We start from the raw sequence: 6,373 nt of genomic DNA on the forward strand, positions 1-6,373 counted from the left end.
ACACGCTTCATATACCTAAAAATACCCAAAAAAAATCTAAAATCGATGTTAAAAACCTTTTTCGGCCAATTTCAAAATTCCAGCACGGCAGCACTGTCGTGCTCCAACGATGGCACCGCTGCCCCTAGCGGCAATGTGCCTCAGCCATTTTTGGCCAGTTTTGACCAATTTCATCTGGTTTTGTACCCATCCTTGCGAAAAAGCACGTTAAGGGACCTTGGTTGGCCGAAAAAAGTCAAAAAATAGAAATCTACCGGCGGTGAGATTTTCTGATGCGACAGCTCCGCTGGCTCATCTTCACAGTTGGGTATTTTTCTTCGGTCAACTTGCAGAAAATAGAATGGTGGACACAATGGTGGAAAAATTGCACAAAACCAAAAACAGGAAGAGGCTCATCGGAGGCAGTTGCTAGTTTTGCCCGCGGTGGTGGTGCCGGGCTTTACCGTTATTTTCGGCTCATCTACCATTCTTTTTACACCGATATGGCCATGGGGGTGCTCAGAATAAAATTCCAAGTGGATAGGAGAATTTTTAACTTTTTTAAGCAGTCGGAGGTGACTCCAGCGCGGTGGCGGACGGCGGTCGGCTCCCTTCTCCAGCAACTAGTTCGTCTTCTCCAGTGGGAGGCTGGCGGTTAAGGTTTGAGTTCAGTGTGATGCGAAATATTTATACTCGTCTCATAACGTTTGATCTCGACCGTTTGATTGTGTTTAAAGAGAAAATAAATCTAAACCATTCATCGCAATTTGATTTAGACCGTCCGATCGTGTTTAAAGATAGAACGAATCTGGACCGTTCGTTGTGTTTAATCGCAATTGTCCGATCGTGTCTGAGGAGGGAACGGATCCAGACCGTCCATGCGCGCGGGAACGCTTTCGGATTGTCCGTTCGCGGGGCACGCAGATCGCCAGTGTGGCCTCTCGCATGGCACCGAGTTAGCGTGCTTTGCCCCGCGGCGTGCTTTAATTCGTCGAGGCTACTAACTGGGTCGTCCTATGTGGTGTAATTTTTTTTAATTGTGTTCTAACCCCAAGTTTTTGATTTTTCTTTCAAAAACACCATTCGACCCCAAATTTTCACCCCTTTTTCTCAAAATTATTTTCAATTTCGTCTTCAACCTATTTTTTCCATAATTCAACATTAAATTAAATTTTATTAATTTTAAAATTAGATTTTTATACATTTTTTAATTTTAAAATTAATCTTGGGCCAAATTCGAAACCCAGGTATTACAACTCTTCCCCTCTTAAAAGAAATTTGGTCCCTCAAATTTGTCTCCCTCTAACTCAATCAAACAATTGGGGATAATGGGCTTTGAAGTCTGATTTTAGTTCCCATGTGGTATCTCTCTGTGTGTGATTCTACCATAGGACCTTAACAAATGGAATTTCTCAGTTGCGGAGTGCTTTGCTTTTTCGGTCCATAATGCCCACCAGTACCTCCTTATAGGACAGATCCTCATAAAGTGAAAGAGGCTCGTGAACCAAGATATGAGAGGGGTCTGAATTGTATTTGCATAGCATGAACACATGAAACACATTATGGATTCTAGATAGTTCTGGAAGTAGTGTCAGTCTGTAGGCGGCGGTACGAATTTCTGTCTAAGATTTCAAATGGCCCAATAAATCGGGAATTTAGTTTCTCCCTCTTGTCCTACCTACTGATTCCCTTGAAAGGAGTGACCTTAAGGAACACTCGATTACCTTTATCAAATTCCAAATCTCTCCTCTAAGTGTCTGCATAGCTCTTCTGCTTGCTCTGAGCCATCTGGATGTTCTTTCTGATCTTAATTATTTTAGCTGTAGTCTTTTCCACAAGATCTGAACTGAACAATTTTCTATCACCCACCTCTTCCCAACAGATTGGCGATCTGCATGCGCGGCCATATAATGCCTCGTACGGAGCCATGTCGATACTTACTTGGTAGTTATTGTACGCAAACTCTATTAAGGGTAAATGATCATCCGAATAGCCCCTAAAGTCAAGAACACAAACTCGGAGCATATTTTCTAGTGTGCAGATCGTCCTTTCTGATTGTCCATCGATCTGAGGGTGAAATGCAGTACTAAGAGACAGTTTTGTTCCTATGGTTTGCTGAAAATTAGACCAGAACCGAGAAATAAACCTGGGGTCCCTGTTGGATACTACTGTTACTAGCACTTCGTGTAACCTGACTATCTCCCGGATATACATTTTTGCTACCTTATTCAAGAGGTCAGTCATCTTGATGGCCAAGAAGTGAGAAGACTTGGTGAGCCGGTCAACAATTATCCAAATGGCATCATGTTCCGAGCGTGCCCTAGGCAATCTTGTCATGAAATCTATTGTGATGTGTTCTCACTTCCACCCCAGAATCGGTAACGGTTGAAGTAACCCGCCTGGGCATTGATGTTATGTCTTGACCTGCTGACATACCAGGCACTTGGAAACAAAGTCTGCCACCTATCTTTTCATCATGTTCCACCAAAATCAATGTCGCATACTTTGATACATCTTGGTGTTTTCGGGATGCATGACAAACTTTGAGTTATGAATCTTTGTCATGGTGTGCATTTTCAGCTCACTGTCATATGGAACACACACTCTGTCCTGAAATCTGAGCAACCCATTGGCAAATACTTGAAATTCTAAATTTAATCCCTGTTCTGCATATTTCCTCTGGGCTGCTAGGGTGGATTTGGCGTATTGGACTTCCTTTATTCTTTGGATCAACTCAAGTTGAACAATTAAGTGGGCCAAACATGTAACTCTCTTCAGGTCCTGAAGTTATACCTGTTGTGCAACCCCTATTATCCTGCATTCTGAAACCATTAGGTGAGCTAATATGCTTGCACTTTTTTTGCTGAGTACATCAACTACCACGTTACCCTTACCCGGGTGATATAAAATGTTGCAATCGTAGTCCTTAAGGAGTTCAATCCATCGTCTCTGACGCATGTTGAGAATCTTTTGAGTGAATATATGTTTCAAGCTCCTATGGTCGATGTAGATCTGAAAAGTCTCCCCATACAAGTAAAGGCGTCAAGTCTTCAAGGTGTAGATAATCGCGACAAATTTTAAGTCGTGGATGGAGTAGTTTTTTTCATGACTCTTCAACTGCCTAGAATCATAGACTATGACCTTCCCATGTTACATTAGAACATAACCCAACCCTAGGTAGGAGGAATCATTATAAACTGTATATCTACCTATTCCACTCGGCAAGGCCAACATAGGTGCAGTAGTCAACCGCTTCTTTAGTTATGAAAAACTCCTTTCACAATTCTCGTTCAACTCAAACTTGACGTTATTCTTTGTGAGCTGAGTTAAAGGAGCAGCTAGGCTAGAAAATCCTTCTACAAACTTGCGGTAATAACCTGCTATCCTAGAAAGTTACGAATCTCCTTGATCGATGTCAATTTCTCCCAACCAAGCATTACCTCAACTTTTTTGGGATTCACTGATACTACATCCCTTTATATGATGTGCCCTAGGAAGGTAGTCTGTTCGAGCCAGAATTCATAATTACTTAACTTTATATACAACTTCTTTTCTCTAAGAACCTACAAAACCTGAGTCAGATGGTGAACGTGTTCCTCTCTACTTTTTTAATAGATTAGGATATCATCGATAAATACAATGACCAACTGATCCAGAAATTGTCTGAAAATTCTATTCATCAAATTCATAAAGATGACTAGTGCATTGGTTAGTCCACATAACATGACCAGAAACTCATAGTATCTGTACCTGGTTTGGAAAGTTGTTTTAGGAATGTTTTCTACTTTGATCTTTACTTGATGGTAACCTGAATGCAGGTCTATCTTGGAGAAGAGTGGGGCATCCTACAACTGATTAAAAAGGTCATCGATTTTGGAGAGAGGGTACTTATTATTGATCGTGATCCTATTTAGTCCCCTGTAGTCAATACATAACCTTAACGTCCCATCCCCCTTCTTTATAAATGTGACTCCAGTACCTCAAAGGGACACACTATGTCGGATGAACCCACTATCCTGCAATTCATTGATATATTTTTTCAACTCTTTCATCTCAATACAACTCATGCGGTAAGGGACAACCGAGATAGACTAGGTATCTGACTAAAGATCTATGGTGAATTCAACTTCTCTATTCACTGGTAGTCCATGTAGTTCATCAGAAAATACATCCGGGAAGACTCGGACTACCGAAATCTCTTGAATGTAAATTTTTTTCTTAGGTTTGCCTAATTAGAGAAAATAACCGAGTTAAACTACTTGGTAAGAGAAAAATTTCCATGAGAGAATAATATTCAAGACTTCTATTAGCTTGTAAATAACTCTTCATTAGGAGGGTTGAATATAAGTTTCTTGTAAAAACAATCTATGATGGCGTAATTCGACGCTAGCTAGTTTATTTCTAAGATTACATCAAAATCCCCTGTGTTAATCTCTATTATGTCCACATTCAATTTTCTATATGATATATCTATAATACAGGCTCTGTATATAACTTGCTCTAGTAGTGTCCTACTCCTAAGAGTATACACAAATAACATAAAATCAAGTCTTTCAGGTAATACATTTAAGTTTGGTGTAAAAGCATGTGAGGCATCAATATCAATTAAAACATATGCAAGATGATTACAGATAGTGTACGTACCATAAATCACGTCTGGGTTGGCTTCTGCATCCTACTGAGTGAGGTTGTAAGCTCTGCCCTGAATAGGAGGTCTGACTTGCTTCTGATTCCTCGGACATTCTCTCGCATAATGTTGGGTACTCCCACATATATGGCAAGTATTGTTGAGGTGATAGTAGGGTCGGTCCCCATGATCCTTGCCACAGTACTGGTAAGTTCTACCGCGTTCTGTTACCGAAATTTGAGGAAGAGTTTGAGTCACTGGCCTAAGTCTCTTGTTCTACTCAGCAGGTACAATGGGTGCTGGTTTGCGATGTGAAACCAGGGGCCTGGGGTTCCCCACTGCTGGAGGAAAAATGCGAAGGTTCCTTTTTACTAATTGTGTCTTAGCCAGTATGGCTGAGTAGGTACTGAGATTGAACACATACAACTGCTGTCTAATATCAGGACGAAGGCCCCACTTAAACTTTCTTACCTTTCTGCCTTCATTCATCATGCTCTTAGGGGAACACCGGTTCAACTCTAGGAACTTTCAGGCATACTCTGATACAGTCATATCACCTTGGACCAAGTGTGCAAACTCCATTTCTTTAGATATCGGAGATACTCTGAGAGGTACTCTATATTGAAGACCATCAGGAACTGTTACAAAGTGACTGGGACAGGCAGGGTGGCCTGCTTGAGTTGCCACCAACAACCTGCCTCTCCTATCAGCATATAAGTGGCAAGTATAACTCTTTGTTCAGGAACCACCCCAAGAGTCATGAAAGCCTTCTCCGTATCAACTAATCAGTACTCAGCCTCTTCAAAGGAGGATACCCCTGCAAAAGTAGATGAGTTTAGTCTTTTGTACATCTCAATGTAGTCTGGGTCCATCATAGGTAGAAATAGGTCCCGTGGAAGAAGGACTGGATTGTGTTGGAGAGGGACTGGATGGCCCTGTGGTGGTACTGAATGATATAATGGAGGCACCAGATTGTACTGTGGTGGTATCAGGTGATGCGGTTGGGGTACCAAACTATACTGTGGTGGTGCCGGGTGATACGGTTGGGGTATCGGACCATAATGTGGTGGTGTCGGATGGTACTGTGGAGGAGTAGGGTCGTATCGGGGTAGCTCAGGATCCTCCCGTTGTAGGGGTGGCTCAAACTGTGACAGCAGAGGAGGATCAGGTAGCTCCCTCCTTTCCTCCCAGGCCTGCTGGACAGTGATGAGTCTCTCAAGCATTTCAAATAGTCGGTCAACATCCTCTCGAAATGAACCCTCTCAGGCTACTCGGTGTAGTAGGACTCGAAACTTAAAAGGAAATAAAGTCATAAATTAAGTGCGAAAACAAAATAATAGAGTTTAGGGTTTATATTCCTTACACAATAATTTAGAATGCCTAAAAGGGTTATGAGAATCTTCCTTCTAAAAGAACAAACAAAAATCAATGAAATGAACAAAAAGCAAATAACTGAGTATTTTAGGATGACCTTCACTGCAAGTCCGGGTGGTGAACTATTCACAATCCTCTTGTTAATCGGGATCTGGGTCTTGGTCCTATTGATATGAAATAGTTAATGAAAGGGTGAACTACACTAGTCCAGTAAGAATATCACACTATTCACTGATATAGAAACTAAAGGTTGGTAAAAATCATAAAAACAACCAATGAGCTCTTGATTTAAGTAAATTCGTTTATCATAAGGAAAACCATTTATTGAATATATTTATTGTTGCGAGATTTCTAAAATCGACTTATAAAGATACAATAATTCAAATAATATTC

The sequence above is a fragment of the Carica papaya genome, chromosome 5, assembly GCF_054855325.1.
Source record: "Carica papaya isolate Zhongbai chromosome 5, ASM5485532v1, whole genome shotgun sequence".
NCBI classification, from domain to species: Eukaryota; Viridiplantae; Streptophyta; class Magnoliopsida; order Brassicales; family Caricaceae; genus Carica; species Carica papaya.